This window comes from Gadus chalcogrammus, chromosome 3, assembly GCF_026213295.1.
Source record: "Gadus chalcogrammus isolate NIFS_2021 chromosome 3, NIFS_Gcha_1.0, whole genome shotgun sequence".
Classification (NCBI taxonomy): Eukaryota; Metazoa; Chordata; class Actinopteri; order Gadiformes; family Gadidae; genus Gadus; species Gadus chalcogrammus.
In genome coordinates, this window is record NC_079414.1 from 24,584,347 (window position 1) to 24,603,726 (window position 19,380).

A 19,380-nucleotide genomic window follows, 5' to 3' on the forward strand; every position below is an offset into this window, starting at 1 on the left:
GAACTCCATCAGCTTGTGGTGGTCGGGGCAGACGCGCTCGCTCATGTCCGCGAGCGGCTCTCTGAGCTGGTGCGCGCGGTAGTTGGGGTTGTCGAGGTGGGGCCGAACGTGCTCGAGGCAGAACGACGCCATGCAGGTGAGGCAGGTCTTGTCCGCCTCGGAGGACATACACGTATCGCACATCACGATGGGCTTTTTGACGGCTTCCTCCTCCTTCTCAAATCCGAACTCGGTCATACTGGAGCAGTTTTTGAACTTTTCCACCACAGTACTGAGCACTGTGTTCTTCTTGAGCTCTGGCCTGGTGGGGAAGTGGGCCCGACATTGAGGGCAGTCATAACTCTCCTTCCAGCTGGAGGTAAGACAGTCTTGACAGAAGTTGTGTCCGCATGAAATCGTCACCGGCATCTCGAAGAGAGAGAGGCAAATGCTGCAGGTGAGCTCTTCTTCCATATCTTTTTTATTTTTTTCTGCCATGGGGGTCTGCAATAGTGGACAAAGAACACAAGTACTTTACTTGAGTCAAAGTAGGCTATAGATCTTCCTGGCCAAATATTACCCCAATACAAGTTAAGTTGTTTCTCCTTCTTGAAGTACTGCAGTTCTTCAAAATACCTCAGAATTCAAACGCATTGTTGTATCGTTGCCACAATGCATTTACATAACCCAATGACTCTGAAACAACCTACTGAAGTGGAATAAAAATCATACCTTTCCAATAAAATGAATACTCATGTGAAGTACAGATACTATATAATAACAGTACTCAAATAAATGTACTTTGTTACTGTCGATCCCTTGGTCTGTTACAATAGAAAAACGTATTCACACCAGGCAAGGCAACTTTATTTATACAGCACTTTTTATACACAAGGCAGACTCAAAGTGCTTCACATACTGTATTAACATTGTCATACAATAAAATAATAAGTAAAAGAAAACATATGCAAAGAAATTAGTAAAATAGAGAGTTAAAAAGGGCATCTTAGTATTGAAATAGAAAATAAAGGCGAAGTTAGAAAAGCTTTTTAGAAAGTGCAATGTATTTAAGATTTAGCAGAAAGCTAAAGCAAACATAAAAGTCTTCAGTCTTGTTTTAAAGGTGCTCAGATTTTGGGCAAGTCTTAAATCCTTTGAGTTTATTCCAGCTATTTGTTGCATAGTAACTAAATCCTGATTTCCCATGTTTCGTGTTTACTCTGGGGATAATTAACAGATTGGTCTCAGAGGATCTTAGTGGTCTAGAAGGATTATGTAGTGGAAGCATATCAGTTAAATATTTTGGGCCTAAACCATGTAGGGATTTATAGGTTAGCAACATGATTTTAAAATCAATTCTCTGACCTACAGGAAGCCAATGTAACGATTTAAGAATTGGTGTAATATGTTCAATTGTTTTGGTCTTTGTTAGAACTCAAGCAGCAGCATTCTGAACAAGCTGAAGCTTCCTCAGAGTTTGTTTTGGGAGACCTGTAAGGGGACCATTGCAGTAATCAAGCTTACTAGTGATACAGGCATGTACAAGTTTTTGTAAGTCTTCGGTGGACATAAGCCCTTTAAGTCTTGCTACATTTTTAAGGTGATAATATGCAGATTTTGTAACTGATTTGATGTGACTGTCGAAATGTAAATCTGAATCCATGATAACCCCTAGATTTCTGGCTTTGATTGAGGTTTTCAGGGACAGAGAGTCTAGGTGTTGGGTTACTTTAAGCCTTTCCATTTTAGAATTATCTAATTATATAAATTATCTCTGTTTTGTCCTCATTTAGTTGAAGGAAATTTCGGCACATCCAGTCTTTCACTTGCTCAATGCACTGGCACAGCAGATCTATTGGCCGATAGTAATTTGGTGATAGTGATGCATAAATTTGCGTGTCATCAGCATAGCAATGATGGTCAATATTGTTATTTTGCATGATTTGCCCTAGTGGGAGCATGTAGATGTTGAATAAAGAGGGTCCTAAGATCGAACCTTGTGGGACTCCACATGTCACGTTGGTTGATTCTGATACAAAATTGCCAATGGAAACAAAGTAGTTCCTATTTTGTAGGTAGGACCTGAACCAATTTAAGACTGTGCCTGAAATCCCCACCCAGTTTTCTAACCTGTCCAAAAGTATTGTATGGTCTACAGTGTTGAATGCAGCACTGAGGTCAAGTAGCATTAGTATTGAGGTTTTGCCAGAGTCTGTGTTAAGACGGATGTCGTTTACAACTTTGATAAGGGCGGTCTCAGTGCTGTGCAGGGGTCGAAATCCTGATTGGAAGGTGTCATAGCAACCAGTTGATGCCAGGAAGTGATTAAGTTGCTGGAGGACAACTTTCTCAATGATTTTACTTATGAAGGGTAGATTTGATATTGGTCTGTAGTTATTAATAATAGAGGCATCTAGGCTCCGCTTTTTTAAAAGGGGTTTAATAACCGCAGTTTTCAAAGCTTTTGGGAAATTGCCTGACTGGAGAGAGTTGTTAACTATCTGCAATATGTCTACTGCTAGGCAATCGAAAACATTCTTAAAGAGGTTGGTAGGTAAAGTATCAAGGCAACAGGTGGATGGCTTTAGTTGTGTCACAGTTTCCACAAGAGTTTGAGAGTCTATAACATTAAAGCATGCCATCCTTGCCATGCTACTTTTTCCTGAACAGGGTGGTAGTCCAACATTTTTGTTTGAAGTGGAGATATTGATGGCGCGTCTGGTGCTTTCAATTTTATCAGTATAAAAAGCTGCAACCTCATTGCATTTCTGCGTGGAATGGAGATCAGGTGGAATTTGTGTTGCAACTGTCTGTCAACAGTTGCAAATAGGGTTTTTGCATTATTAGTATTGGTTTAAATGATATTGGAGAAAAATGTTTCTCTAGCACTTTTTAAGTCTAAATTGTAGGCACGGAGGCTCTCTTTATAGATATCATGTTGAATATGAAGTTTTGTTTTACGCCAGATGCGTTCAACCTTCCTGCATTCTTTATTCTGTGCTGTTACAGAAGCAGCTTTTCTCCAGGGTGCCTTTTGCTTTCCAGAAATCGTTTTAATCTTATAAGGTGCAATGACAACTATGACTTTCAAAATTTTCAAATTAAAGTTTTCTACAAGATCATCAGCAGAACATGGGTTGAGAGGTGGTAGCAAGGAGATGGTCTTTTTAAAAAGTACGACTCATTTTCACCTGACGGTCCGAAAATGTGCTGCTAATTTTGGAGATCCCGCTAATCAAACAATAATTCCCATAATGCGCGCGGCCGAGCGGGTGCCTGTTACATCCAAAGAGGCATATGCTTTTTAGAACTGGATCGGATCGAGATGCGTTCGCTTTCACATCTCAAGCGAACCGCACCAGGGTTCGATGTGAAGCGAACCGAGACCACCTCTCCGGCTGGGTCTCGGTCCTACTGTTTGGTCCACACTGTGGCGGATTTAGCAAATTGGGGGCCCAAGGCGAAGATATGTATGGGGCCCACCTCATCCGATCTTTAAACGAGAACGGAGAATTTTAGGCAGGTAAAGCTAATCTATGCAGAAGTAAAGGTTGGAGATGAGAAAAAATACCTTCCCCTTTAAAGCCTGAATACACTTCTGTACTCCAAAATGAAGTACGAAATTAGAGAACACACAAACAACACTTCTCTTTGCCAAAAAATAAATTTAAGATCAAATCAATTGCAATATAACCAGCAAGACAAGTAGTTAGGGTAAACCCCCACCAACAGTCATATACTTAGCAAAACATCACAAAAAGCCATATACTTAAAAAAAATTGCCAAGATTAATAATTTGCTTTGTATGTGTGAGTGAGGTTGCAATTGGCATTGCACTTGTGATTGACATTTCAATCATTCTACAAACAAATGTACAAGGTACAGGATATTTTAGGTGAATTGACATTACAGATTAGATTGAACATTCTGAGAGAGAGAGAGAGAGAGAGGAGAGAGAGAGAGAGAGGGAGAGAGAGAGAGAGAGAGAAAAGACCGATTGTTCTCCACATTGCACGCTTCTGAAACAGTCCTACTTATTCACAGGTCCTCACCTAGCGCCACTTCACAGCTAGCTGCTGCTGCTGTTGTGGCATGTTCAACGCTTTGGACATTGTTGTTCCTGTCTGTATCCCTAACAGTAGCCGTAAAAAAGTGTGTCATCTTTGGCAGGCGTCTTTCATACTTACCGGCGTCTTTTCACTTTTTTCTTTTATTTGAGCCGCTTGGGTAACTTTAACCTTTTCCTAACCCTTAATTTTATTTTCGCGTTTAGACTCGTATTACTTCCCCCACCTATGGGGGCCCCAAGCGGCCGCGGCCTATGCCTATGTTAAGAACGCCACTGGGTCTGCACCGGAGTTCGATGGTTGGTATTCACACCAGCCCAAAAGGTCTGCACAAGCGATTTTTTTTGTTTGGTTTGAACCAAACAAGGCAGGTCTGAATACGCCCGTGCCGTGGCGTACACGACAACATGCCTGGGTAGAACTGTCAGTAACCTGCTGAGCGGGTGCCTGTTACGTCCAAAGAGGCGTATGATTTTTAGAACTGGATCGGACCGAGGTGCTGTCGCTTTCACATCTCAAGCGAACCGCACCAGGGTTCGTTTGGAGGCGAACAGAGATCACCTTTCCGGCTGGGTCTCGGCCCGAATGTTTGGTCTGCACCAGAGTTCGATGGTTTGTATTCACACCAGCCTAAAAGGTCCGCACCATCGATTTTTTTGGTTTCGTTCGAACCAAACAAGGCAGGTGTGAATCCGAAACAATCCTAAACCGAAGAAAATCTAGGTTTTTGGGTTACTTTAATTCTCCCGTCCTTCAATTATCTGGTAATCTGGTTTTATATTGTAACTTTGTTACTTCTAATACTTTCCTGTATAATAAAAAAAAGAAACGTATGGATGATGGGGTTTAAGTCAATAACAGAAATAAAAAGAAAGGGTAACTTACACCGACGGCTGTGTGTTTCTGGAGCTCCAGCTTGACGGCGAGGTGGGTCCGGTATTGAGGGCAGTCGTCCATCTCACGGCCCTCTCCGTCAACGGACGTGTAGGCCTGCAGTGTGCAAGGGGTGTGTGAGGAATTCCGTCTACAGAGAAACAAAACTAGGGAGCAGGTTACGTGAGGTGAACAACACGATGTGGGCGTATTAAGTCATACTGTGGGCAAAACTCTTTACTTATTTTATTTAAGAAATAAGAACCCTATGTTACGTGTTACGTAGTAAATTATATTGTGAGCCAAAGTCTTTATTTATTTATTTGACATAAGAAATAAGAACACTGTACATAGTAAATTATATTGTGAGCCATGATAAATAAGAATTCATAAATTGTATGTAATGTTTACTTCAACAGCACAAGATAAAAAGGTGTGTTTTTATCTGACGCATTATATGAACTGTATACATAAGCTTGAAATTGAAAGGGGCAGTGACCCCCAAATCATTAGCTTATTGTTTTATGCTGACGACACGCTATTTCTCTCTTTCTCCTCATCTGATAAAGCCCTGATTGCAACACGCATATCGGAATGCACCTGGACCAGTTGTCCAGGTGCTGCGGATGTCAGCACCTGGACAACTTCCCATCACCTGAGGCTTAACCTCAACAAAACCGAGCTCCTCCTAATCCCAGGGAAAGATTGCCCACACATGGACTTACTGGTCACCGTTGAGAACATCACTGTATCTCCTTCTCCAACTGCCAGAAACCTCGGTGTGGTATTGGACAATCAGTTATGCTGCACCGCAAACATCACTGCGGTGGCCCGATCCTGCAGATTTGCACTTTACAACATCCGCAAGGATCCGGCCCTTCCTCACAGGGGAAGCAGCTCAGCTTCTAGTCCAATCACTGGTCATCTCCCGCCTCGACTACTTGCAACTCACTCCTGGCTGGACTTCCTGCCTCTGCAATTAAACCTTTGCAGCACATCCAGAATGCGGCAGCGCGCCTCGTGTTCAACCTACCGAAGTTCTCCCATGTGACCCCCCTCTTCCGGGACCTCCACTGGCTCCCTGTAGTAGCTTGCATCAAATTTAAGACGATGGTACTGGCATACAAGGCAATCGATGGAACTGCCCCTGCCTACCTCCAAGCATTGCTAAAGCCACACACCCCAGCTCGATCCCTCCGCTCAACTACCTCAGCTGGACGTCTGGTACCGCCATCGCTAAGAGCTAGCAAAGGCCGATCAGCAAAGCCACAACTTTTCTCGGTTTTGGGACCTCAGTGGTGGAACGAGCTCCCTGCTGCTCTCATGGACCGCAGAGTCTCGCTCACTATCTCCGGAAACAGATCTCCAAGATCTCACCTGTTCAGAGTCCACCTCGACTCTGGCATAGCCACCTTCCCCCCATCTGGCCACCATTGTACACGTATTGTATTGTGTTGTATTGTTATTGTAGTGGATTATAGACTTAACTGTGTAGACAACTGCAGGTTGCTAGCACCTTGCTGTAAACACGAGGAAATTGGGTAGCGCCTTAGTGGAGTGATGGTTACTTGAAAACTTGGTTCTATGACAAATCCTTCATTGCTTACCCGTGACAGCGATAATTTATTGTAAAATATATCTTAGAGGGGGGGTACTAGTAGAATTTTTTTTTAGCACCACTGCTATAGAGCAGGCGAGCTCTATAGCAGTAGAGCTCGCTGATAGTCGCGATGTGAGCGACTTCATATTGTAAGTCGCTTTAGATAAAAGCGTCTGGCTAAAATACCCTAATGTGTAATTGTAAAGTTGTGGTGGTCGTCCGCCAACTAGTTTTTGTCTGCTCCATAAACTTCATGTTGTATTAATTCTGATAAGGGTTAAAGCCAAGGAGGGGTAAGCTTTATTTTCATACCTTCAACTGCACGGACAAGGCGGCAAGGCAAAAAATTGTTGTTCTCTCTACAGGTGGGCCATCCTGTTGCTATGTTGCACTTCCTCCTCATGTGACTCGTATAGTCCAGATGGAAAAAGCTGTCTGTGCAGGTTAGCCCACTTTTAACTATTGTGTCATCCCTTTCACACAACCTATTAAGGGGTGTATATCTCTCTCACACAAACAGAAAGACACAAGACACATACAACTGAGACGCTTGACACTTATTACACTTTATTTTATTGTCTTTATAGTTATTTATCCATCAAAGAATGTTGCACTTGCATACTCGATTGGATTTCAAATAAACAATAGTTGAATGGAGGCCTTTCCATCAGTACAAAATATCAAGACATGATGTGATCTTTTTATATTATTGCACTTTAAATTTAAGGGCAGTAAAGTCTAAGCCTTCCAAATTTTCCTTGGGTTAGTACTTGCATAGGAACTTATCTTCTAACGGTCCCATGAAATTACATTTAGGGAATTTAGCAGACGCTTTCATCCAAAGCGACCTTAATCGGTAATACTACACATTGACCACCACAGACACCATCGATGGCAGAGTCAAACCATGCAAGGCAGCTTGTCAGGAGCAGGACACATCAACACCAGCTAGGAGAGCTGGGGATCGAATAGCGCCTATCGGTTAAGAAAACTGTCTACCTCTGGCTAAGCCAACCCAGGTGTGTGTGTGATTAGCCAAGTGGGAGTGTCCTCTAGATGTGTGCTGCATAGATCAGTTCTACAGCCTACCCAGTGACTGTAGCAAACGTTGCTAATCTATCCGTCAACATCTAGGTGGACAACAGCTGGTAAGGCTAATCGCACTCACACTTTTGGGGCATGCTCATGGGACCTAAGAGAAAATAGGTGTGTTGTCCATCTAGCCTTCACACCTAATGGAACAATTAGACTTCACATTCACAGCCCTTATCTGGGCTCAGTCACTGTCTACGTTTGACTCTCTGGGCGGCAGCTCGTCGTTCTCCGTGCAGACCTCCTTATTGAGCCGGTGGAGGCCCTTCAACATGTCTGCCAGCTGCTCCTCCTAAGAACACACAATCACTTTCCTCTTATCTTTCATTTATTAATATTTGCATTAGCAATTTTGGCCCAAAACAAAAATGTTGAAAGTCCTTTCCCTCTCTTACCAAGACATTAACTCGCTCTGCGGCTGCCAAGGCAACGTTCAGCTTCCTCTCATCCTCCTCCCTCTCCTCCTCGATCATACCCAGCCTAATATGAAACAGGTGAATCTGTGTTTGGTATTCATTCATTTCACAAGTCTTAGGATGCAAAATGTTGATTTAACGAATTCTTGGGAGCGACATTTTTGATTTTGGAATCAGATCTCACCTGAAGGTGGCGCTGGCCAGCTGCTCCTCGCACGACTCCACCGTGTTCCTCAGCCCGTGCACTCCGCCTGCAGCATTCTCGTTCTGCTCCATGCTCTGAGCGATGAAGTCCTCCAGACGCCTGGCCATTTCCAAACTCCCGCTCAGTCACCTGCTACCACCCAGACGGAGCTTCGGACAGCTCTTCCTGTATGCTTCTATTGCAAAATCCCAAAGCCACACCAGTAACACTCTATTGGTACTGTGTTTATGTCAATCTAAGAACGAACGTCGTCATAGAAAGCAACACAACCGGTCCAATGAGTCCACGTTGTTCGTATTCGCTCTTTCTCTGTATCTTCGCAGTGCTCCTTCTTGTGATTTTGTTTGATCCAAGGAACTGGTTTAGGGGTTGGCTTAAGGACTAACCACCCTCGAAAGAAGAGAACAAGTTGCTCTCGGACATGATCTTGTCATTTACATGGAAAATCAATGGTAAATGTATTTCATTATAGCGCTTTTGCTAACCAGTGGCCACTCAACCCTCACACAATATTGCCTCACATTCCACCCGACACACATTCACACAACGACGGCGGTGTCAACCATGCAAGGCGACAGCCAGCTCGTCAGGAGCAGTCAGGGTTGGGTCTCTTGCTCAGGGACACCTCGAAACTCAACTAGGAGGAGCCGGGGAACGAACTAGCAACCTTCCGGTAACCAGCCAACCCTGTCTACCAGTGGCGGTTTTAGGCACGGGCGAACCAGGCAGCTGCCCAGGGTGCCATATTTGTGGGGGGGCGCCAAATCACATGGGGGGGCGCCACGAGCAGAAAATAAAAACGCGCCTAGGAGACACTTAACATTGTGTGGGGAATTTGCTATATTGGCGCCCCCTCTGGCTGCACGTGCACAGACGGAATGAATCCCCCACTGAATTCCGTAGGGTCATGATACAACCCCTTACCCCCCCCCCCCCCCCCCCCCCCCCTAGGAGGAAGTCTTGACCGGGGCGTAACTGGACGTAGAACCGCCACTGCTCTCTACCTCCTGAGCCACATGCCGCCTGCATGCCCAGCCGAGCGACGAGCTGTACCACCGCAGTAGACGAGCTGATTGTCACTCACCGTCTGCTGGGATGAGATGTCCAGTGGGTGGGCGGCCCCCGGCTCGTGCTCCTGTTCAGGGCCGTCTACCTGCAGGTCCTCCGTGTGGTCTGTCTCTTCAGGATGGCATATCTGTTGTGGCCTGGCCGCCGGTGTGGAGGCACTCTGAGTCCTGGCGACCGTGTTTCCTCTCTCATGCTCCTCCGGGAGTGCAAGCCCCTGTTGAAGAACCGGCCCGTTCAAACATTCATCTATCCATCTCGGAACAGTTATGTAACACATACCCCTCAGTCACATTTACACTTGTATAAACACCTAATTTACATTTAGGGCCGTTTATCAGACGCTGTTATCTAAAGCATCAAATAATAAGTACATTTGTCAGAAGAAAGAGAAACAATACATTGCTGTTTTACAGTAAGGCTGTTCATAGAAACAAGAAGCCACGCACCCAAAAATTGCTAGGTTACAAACCATTCCCCCGTTGTGGCATCCCGCCCCGTAAACCCCGGCCCGGACCAGCCCGAGGGGGTTGGTCCCCGATGGCCGTTAACCACCGTCACCCACCAGCCGGCGACAGGAGAGCACCGACCGACTCCAATCAGCGTGATTGGGGGACACCTTGCCGAAAGCCGCGGAGCCAACTATAAAAGGACTGACATTTGGGAAGACCAGAGAGGGGAGCGAGGAAGGAGGAATGCGCTCGGGTCTGCGAGCAGCGAGGAAGCGAGGAAGGAGGAAGCGCTCGGGTCCGCGAGCAGCTAGAGGCCCGCGAGCAGCTAGAGGCCCGCGAGCAGCTAGAGGCCCGCGAGCAGCTAGAGGTCCACGAGCAGCTAGAGGCCCACGAGCAGCTAGAGGTCCACGAGCAGCTAGAGGCCCACGAGCAGCTAGAGGCCCACGAGCAGCTAGAGGCCCACGGAGGCCCTAGAGGCCGCGACTGCATTATAGGATTTAAGCTGTCTACAATAAATGCCGTGATTGGCTTTAACCCTCACTGCCAAGCGTCACTTATCCGTGGAACCCGGCTCATTCGGAGGAGCGGGTTTGCCACACCGTATACAGCAATGGTAGCTAGGATTAGACGCTACACAATGCTAAGTACTATATTTAAGTGCCAGAACGGACAACCCATAACACGCGCGTGTACATACCCGTCTCGCAGGCTTTTGGGTTCTATGGGACAGCTGCTGGAGGGAGGACTGGTGAGGGCTGTATTTGCTGAGGTCTTTAGGAGGAACGTACGTTTGGCTTGTGTTTCTTGGACTGCCAATCAGAAGTCAAATCATCTGTCAAACATTTATGTCATGAAAAGTACCAATGTCAAATTTCAAAGGATTAATTTGGCTCGCTGCTCTATAGCAGTGGTGCATAAAAAAACATTTACTAAGTAACCCCCCTCTAAGATATCTTTTACCCCCTTCACCGGCACATATCTATTTTGGGAGAAAAATATATAAAATTAACCCAAATAATGTGTGTGCATTCTATTTGGCAGGGTAAACATAAACATTTGAAGGGTCCAATATCTTGATTGTCTTTATCCAGCTTTCAGATAAAAATAAAAAGATAGTCTGCTTTAATTTTTATTTTTCCCCCCCTGCAGTCCTCCAAAGTTCCCCTAGGGGTCTGAGTGCCCCCATTTAAGAAACACTGCGCTAGAGAACCATGAGGACCGGCCATGGTGCCCACACACACCTGCTGATAGGAATCCAAGGACCTCCGGAACCTAGGGACTCTGTGATGTTGTTCAGAATGGAGGGCAGCGGATGCAGTTGCTCTATTGTGTTCTTAGAAGAGAAGAAAGATATCATGGATGTTATTCAAAATGTCCGTCACCAGAAGGAGCAAGACTTTTATTCTACCTATACAAACTGAGGACTACTACCTAATACAAGTATCCTTGTGCTAATAGCGGATGCTTATTTTCCCCAACCATCCCTAGGGCAGGTTCTGTACGACATGATGGTGCTGAGCTCCCACCTGCTGTTTCTTGGAGATGATGTCTACCAGCAGTCCGTGGAGCACAGCCAGACGCAAGGGCAGGTCGACGTAGCCGTCGAAGGAAGCCATCGGAAGGTCGGAGTCCGGGTTCGACACGGCTTGAAGGAAGCCTCTCATGGCCTCCCAGTGCTGCTGCAGGAAGTCATTCATGAAGAGCATGTACTCCTCCTTCTCTCCAAACCTGGGTATGAAACATTGGTGTTAGTCAGTGCTCAGCTCGATCGAGGAACCCTTATTGACCTTTCCTAGTCTGTAAAGTACGTGAACATCAAAGGTCTTTCAAGACCCACTTGTTCAGAGTTCACCTAGACTCTGCACAGCCTCCACCCTAACCCCCACCACACCCCTATTACACATTTATTGTATGTTGTACATCCTGGCAATTAATGTACGCACTTATTGTATGTTGTACGTCCTTGGACTTAAAGATAGTACTTGTGTGTGTGTAGCACACACAAGTGTGTGTGTAGCATCTTACCCCAGCTATCTTTGTTGTATACAGGGAATGGGTTAACCTAACAATTGTAAGTGCTTGGCCACTTGTTTCTATGAACATCCTTATTGCACCGACAGCGATATATTGTTTAGGTCTTTCTTCTGGCAAATGTACTTTCGCTTTGGCTAGAAGCGTCTGCTGAATGCCCTTAATGTAAATGTGAAGGTTCTGTGTGTGGATGAGCAGCTCCTCCACACTCTGAAGTGGCCAGGTTCTGCATGACCTTTGCAGTCAGCGTGACGGGTGCCGCAGGGTGAGTGCTCAGGGTAGGGCTGTGTCAGCCCGAACAGGAAGGGCTGAGGATGGCGGGGACAAGAACGCGTAGGAAGAGGATGCGGAGATGAGGCGGATGGCCGATCTCTGGTCGTCCTTGGTCCTCACACTGGGTCACCCAGCTGGAGAAGGACCTTGTTCAACTCCTCAGGAAATGATCTGTACAAGGGAAGGTGGTGTTTTTTAGGGTTCAGGGTTCAATGAGATTTTGTGTCAATTTTTTTAAACGCACGCACTCACACCACATTCAAATGACCACACACACAAACGCAGACAGCCGGACAGACTGAGACACACACACTGAAACACACACAATGAGACACACACACAAAACACTGAGACACACGCACACACACACACTGCAATGTCAACCTAGCAAGAAGACAACCAGTAGTTGTGGTGTGACTTGCTCAAGATATCTCAGCGGTTTAGGTGTCACATTTTTAATAAAAATAAATGTCTCCTGTTCAACGGTTTCCCATACGGTTTGGTATGTTATCTTACCCGTGGTGCCATCTCGGTGATCTTCTTCACGCCTCCTCACAGGTCTCCGTCAGGGTCTTGGTGATGGCCAGGTCAGCCGAGTGGCATTTCAGCGGATCCCACCTCACAGTTCCACTGAGGCGTTATAGTCCGATGTGAAGTGACCTTAGGGGACGGGAGGTATGTATTTTTTAAGAACACTGTTATCAGAGAGGGATTACAAACAAAATGATCTATCCGTCGCTTCTGTATTTTTAGTTGAAAACCGGCTGAGATGTTGGCTTCCTAACATTCTTACCAAGGGTGTCGATGAGGTACTTCTGGCCCACCAGCTTCATTGTACTCATCAATGGCTTTGGTGGCCAGGGTGTTCTCTCTGAAGATCAGTGCCTCCTTCTCCCAAGACGCTCAACTTCCGCCACTACCCAAACCATCAGGAACTCCTGAAGGTAAAGAACATATAAATGGTATGAACGCGACCCCCACTGTAAGAGAATGTTTTTTGTGTCTAGCAAGTATGACATACAGTAATAGATTTTTTTAAATGTTTTATGATCAGTGTACTAAGAACACCTATCCATTTGGAAAAAAATAGCTATAGTCAGTATAGTACTATGCATAACCAATTGAACATCACACAAAATCATCAAACGATAATGTCAAGGCTACGTGTTCTAGATCAGGGGGTCTTCACGTTTTCCCGGCCAAGGACCCCCAAACTGACGGGAGATGGAGCGGGGACACCCCTACTTATATATTGTATAAAATTGTGTTTCTATTAAACTGTCCTTCTTCTTAATTGAAGGAGCAGGCAGAGAAAAGCTCTCTCCATCGGATCAAAAGTGTCCATGTAACGCGGCTAATGTGTTGGATTCATGTTAATGTGTAGTTAAAGACATTTCGATTTGTGGAAACCAATTGCGGGGGGAATATATACATTTTTTCTCAATCAACAAAAACGTTCGCGACCCCCCTGCTAGTACCTCGCGGAACCCCTGTTTGAAGAGCTCGGTTCTCGATCATTAGGCTCACCTTGGCTTTGCCAATGCTCTGCAGCACGTGGACCAAGCCCCGGCCAGCTCCTCCTTCTCCTTCACGCCCCAGCATCGGCTCCAGGCTCTGACACATCTCCACGTAGTCCACGGTCACAAACTCGGCAAACTCCTTGTCACCTCTCCCATCGCAGCACCTTCAGATTCTGAAACGGGCCTTGATGCGCAGGGAGCCTGGGGCCCTCAGTAGTTCCTTGCTGCTGCCCGAGCCTGCCGCCTTGTACGGGACGATGGCATGCCACATTCTCCTGATGCGCCCTCCCCGGATCTCGGCCAAGGGGTATGGCCACGCTGCCCAGAGGGTGGAGGCTGGAGTCGTCCCGGGACAGGCGTCTCTTCTTGGGGTCTTCGTCGGGAAGAGGTACAGAGTCACTCGGAGACCCGCGGGCAGGTTGTCCCAGTTCGAATAACTCCCCCCAGAACAGCTGGAAGCCCCCGGCTTGGCTGCTGCTGCTGCTGCTGGCCACCCCCTTGGCCCCGGACCGCCCCATTGACGCCGTCCCCGGCCAGGCTGGAGCGCTCGGCGCACTTGTCGACGGCTCGGCTGCTGGTTCTGGCGAACCGGGTGCCGTCCAGGTGGAGCTCCCAGAAAGTACCGTACAGTGTTGGGGGCCAGGTCCTTGGCTTCGTTCACCAGAGGCTCAGGAGTTCTCGCTGCGCTCGATGTTGTCCTGTGGATTGGGAAGTAACATTCGTACACTGAGGATGAAACATCCACTCAGGGCTGGTAGATCAGAAGGCATCACAGGATGATCCGCCATTTTGAGAGCACTCAAGAGAGTTGAAGTACTGTCAAATCCAAAGCGTCTTCAATGTAATGTAACCAAGCTAATGAAAATGCTTTGGCGCTTTCAAACACCACAATGTTCTCCCCATAATGACAAATAATTGCCCTTTTTTTTAACTACAATATAATAACGACCACTCCAATGCTCCTATGGTCCCAAAATGGCGATGGTCATTGCGATAGTGATGTTGACATGTACAAGCCCTATCCCCTATTTTTTATGTACCTCTTGTATTATGTTTCTTACAAAAGTTCATTAAGATATGTGTTTGGGTATAAGTTGAGAGGAATAATACCGACAGGTAATGTAATGCTAACAGCCTGCAGACGAGTGTTCCTGTGGAGGGTGTGGATGGTGGTGTAGATGGTGTAGACGGGTTTGTGGATGGCGTATTGACCTTATGGGCTGGCAGCGCGCCTCAGATCCTCGATCCAGCGGTCCCGTTCGGCCGCAGAGGTACAGCCGACGCAGTGGCTGTTCTCTGGGTTAATCACCTGGCAGTGTTTCACGTTGAAAGACAGGTCAGTTACCGCGAAGCATCACATTCACGGCTGTTTTGTAGACGCTTTTATTCAAAGCGACTTACAACGGTTCAAAACAGACATTCACACACCGACGGCGGCGGTCGACAATGCAGGGCAAAGCCCGCTTGTCAGGAGCAGTTAGGGTAAGGTGCCTTGCTCAGGGACACCTCGACACTCGGGGCCGGTGATCGAACCAGCAACCTTCAGGTTACCGGACAACCTGCTCCACCTCCCGAGCTAAACCGACCCCAGATCGGTGTTGAGAAGCTTCAATCCGAACGACAAGTGAGTTCATGAGTGTCTAGCGGTGTCTACCTCGAAGCAGTACTTCCTCCCGAGGATGGAGCTGTGCACGGGTATGATGCCGCTGCTGGCGTCCGTGCTAAGGTCAAAGGTCCCCGCTACGCTGACCGGAATGGACACGGACTCCCGCGAGCCGTAGAGCCTGTAGAACACCATGTTGGGACGGAGACGGTGAGAGCAGGCAGAACACCCGGGGGGGGTCACAGCTTCCCTGGAGATACACAATCGCTGAACAACAACGGGAAGTTTACGTAGAATAAACACCCACCTGCTGCTCAGTCCGATGGCGTTATTTGGGTGGTGCTGTTCCTCTTTGCCCGGCCCTCAAGACGGCGTTTGATCAGTGCCTGACGAGACAAAGGAGAACGGAATGGATGAAATAATTGAAATGTATTGGAAACATCTATTTTTATTTTTTGCATTGTGAATATTTAAAGGAAACACAACATGGATGTTGCATTATGGGCATTTAGCAGACGCTTTTATCCAAAGAAGTTGGCGGGGCGCAGGAAGGGAGGCCTTTCATTCATGTCCAAAACTACAAATGTACACAACGGTTTACACACAAATGAGTGAGTCAGTCACACAAGGCGACAGCCAGCTCGCCGGGGGCAGTCAGGGGGGGAGGCGTCTCGCTCAGGGACACCTCGACACTCGGATGGGAGGAGACGGGGATCGAACTAGCGCCCTCGTTGACCCCCATTTCGACTCACCCTCACTCCTCCGTCCTGAGTCTTGAACCGAGCAGCGCCTCCTTGACTCACCGGGTCCGGACCTGCATTCTGCGGAGATTAGAAATGATGCAAGCTTTCATCATTTATCAAAGACATCAGAACCCCTTTAACAACGTAGTCTGAATTAATAAAGAACTTTTGGAAGAATATTTTCATGCAATTCCATATCAACAAGGGTGCTCTTTTCAATATGGTAATGGAAATAGATAACCTATACTCTCTACTGTTTCTTTCAATCTTAACAAGGATGCACAACTTAATTATTTAGTCTTAAGGTCCAGAATTTGTCAGGGTTACAGGGGAAACACTGACAAATCCTGGACACGTCTTTGACTAGCAGAGAACCTAGAGTCACTGAGCTCTTAGTAATCAGACCAGTAGGCTATCAGAATTAAAATCATGCAGGATGTGGTTTACACCCTTCCCTTGCTCAACTCGACATTGTACAATTACTTAACATTACTTAACATTTACACAGCATTAATTATATCAAATTATGAACCATTTGAACCTATCATGTATTTACTTAATAGAAACAGCAAAGAGCAAATCTTTTTTCCTGAATTACATAAGAGTTGTATCATTAAGCAACGTAACAATTGTAACGTAACCATTTATTCAAGAAGAATGGTGTATTTCATTGCGTTACCCTCTTATTTTCAAATTTAATTTCTTGTATTTGAACAAGTGGTCCTTCTTTCTCCTTCTTCTTACCCAACGCCCCGCCACACACTATCCAGCGTCTGAACACCATCATTTAATCCAGAAGTTTGAAAAACTGTGAACTTGGGTCACTTCCAATTCTGAGGTAGTTCCTTCGTCATGGTCCTACTCTGCTGACCTCATCGCCTTTACAATAATGAAAGTAAAAAACGAACGAAAAAAACGACTGGACTGATCACATCCCCTTTCTCTGGTCAAAATGCCCGTTGACAGTGAATGAAGCACGTATACTTTACATTTCACATCCCCTGATTGGTGCAGAAGTGGAACACCCAGATGTGATGTTATCATTTGTGAGGAAGCAATTTGACCGCCACGCGCGTGCATAAACGTCTGTTACTTCCCCTGCCCTATCAGTGACTTTCTACCCGCTACACTACTGCTAAGAAGTGTAACACTGAACAGCTGCCCCCTCATACGAATAACCGGGGTTCACACAGTACACAATAAATCAATCAATTGTTTTCACAATGCTGAATAATCTTGGTGTGTGTGTGTGTGTGTGTGTGTGTGTGTGTGTGTGTGTGTGTGTGTGTGTGTGTGTGTGTGCGTGTGCGTGTGCGTGTGTGTGTGTGTGTGTGTGTATGTGTATGTGTGTGTGTGTGTGTGTGTGTGTGTGTGTGTGTGTGTGTGTGTGTGTGTGCTGACCTGTATTTATCTCACCAAAGTTCTGCATGCTGAGTAAGGACGTCGAGCTGCTGACTCTATTACGGGTCCACATCGTAGGCTGAATAACACACACACACACACACACACACACACACACACACACACACACACACACACACACACACACACACACACACACACAACACAAACATTTTTTTTTTTTTTTTTTTTTTTACAATATCAAATATATTTGGTGGAAGGCAATGCAGATCTGCTTATTTGCCGATTGTTTTTGATGACTTAAACAGGCTTCTAAGGGAGGGACAGGCAGAGTTGAGTGTGTTTGTTTGGTTGATGGAAGTACCTCATCATCCGGAGAGATGAGTATCTGTCCGTCTTCCAGGATACAGTTGCTAATGTCCCACAGGGGTACCTCGAGGGGGGGGGCCCACTGTTTTCTGGGTAGCTCAGCTGACGCGCTCGCATTCTTGCCCGCATCTGGAAGTGCACGCACATACAAACAAAGATGAAATGGCGTACCCGCGTAACAAAAACACGTTTTTTTTTTTTTAACTAATTCCAATACCTGTGAAAACGACATTCATTTAGTTGAGTTTGTGATTATGTTATGTTATATTTCTTTGAAGGAATAGTAGTTTGTCTAACATGACTAGGGTGTAAAATACACACGCGCTGCATCGTTTTCTATTTACTATCCTAATTACTGCGTAATGGCACTAATCATTATCTTCCAGACTTCCACTACTACGAAAACTGTGGCTTTGAGTCTATCTTCCATTTCCTGTTATGCAATTACACACCATAATAAACTGTTCAAGTCCTGTTTGGTCCTTTGTACATTTTCAAAAAATAATGTAATTTATATTATTGCATTTTTCATTCTTGTATTGTTACATACGTTTAAAGCAATTATAGGATATATTCCCGTCCTGCACTTTTTAAATTATTAAACATTGTTCTTGTTATTTCAAAGAAGCTTTTCTTTGATTTCAATTTTATTTCAGATTCATAAAATAGTTATCTTATTTCAAAACAGCATGATGCTTTGGGTGTATGACGTCAGCCAAAGCGTTAGAATCCTATATAACTGCAATACCCGAAGACTCCACAAGAGTTCCTTGTTTTGCTGTATGAAACTATGCACAACATTTTCTAGTAAATAGTCGAGCTACGCATCATTCTGTACTTGAATTAAGTGCACCACTAATATATACAAGGTCATACGGACACGTGTCAACATTAATCGTCTTTAAGGACATAAATGTACAAATAAAAAATATACCTGATGAACAGATTATATGGGACTTTCAAAAACACATTACCACGCAGCAGGGTCGAGGTGCTGTGCCGACTCTGCAGCCTCGGCCTCTTGAGCTTCTGAGACACCGTCTTCAGGCACTTCATAAAGAGGGCCCCTCCGCTGGCCCTCTGGGCCCCGTCCACGGGAGAGGCCCCTGGGGCTTCGGCCGCCGCTGTGGACTGAGTCGCGTGGCCTGAGCCGGAGGCCCCGCCGTGCGTCCGGAACAGCGACCCCGCGGGCTCCGACGCGGCCCTCCTGAAGGGATGCTTCTGGGCCCCCCCGGACGCCTTCTCCAGCTTGGCCCCGGTGCTCTTGCTCTTCACGGGAGAAGAGTGAGAGAAAGCCCTTTCGCCCAGGTCGTCGCTCAGGGCCTTGCCCCAGTTCCGAATCCGACCCAACTTGGTGGTGGAGCTCTTCGGAGGCTTCTCCATCGGGGAAGCCGCCGCCGCCGCGGCCACACCACCGTCCCCCTTGCCGTCCCCCTTGCCGTCCCCCTTGCCGTCCCCCTTGCCGTCCCCCGGCGCCCCCTTGGTGCTGGTGTGCCAGTTGTAGATCTTTAGGGGGTCGTTGTTGTCGGCGGGGACCTCCGAGGCGGGCTCCCTCTCCACCGACGACGTCTGCTTCGCCTCCTTTGACGCGTCCTCCTCCTCCCCCGCCGCCAGCTGAGAGTCGTTCTCGTCGTTCCCCATGTCGGACGCGGGGGGCCTCTTCTTCTTTCTGACTTTGAATGAAAGGATCTCAGGCTTCAGTCAAACCGCTTCTTTAATCGACAACGTTG

At 46.5% G+C, this 19,380-nt stretch overlaps 1 pseudogene; it reads right to left on the bottom strand.

Moving 5' to 3' along the window:
• Window positions 1–7,775: 7,775 nt before the first annotated feature.
• LOC130380124 (RAS protein activator like-3-like) lies at window positions 7,776–19,291 on the bottom strand (annotated as a pseudogene).
• Window positions 19,292–19,380: the final 89 nt, after the last annotated feature.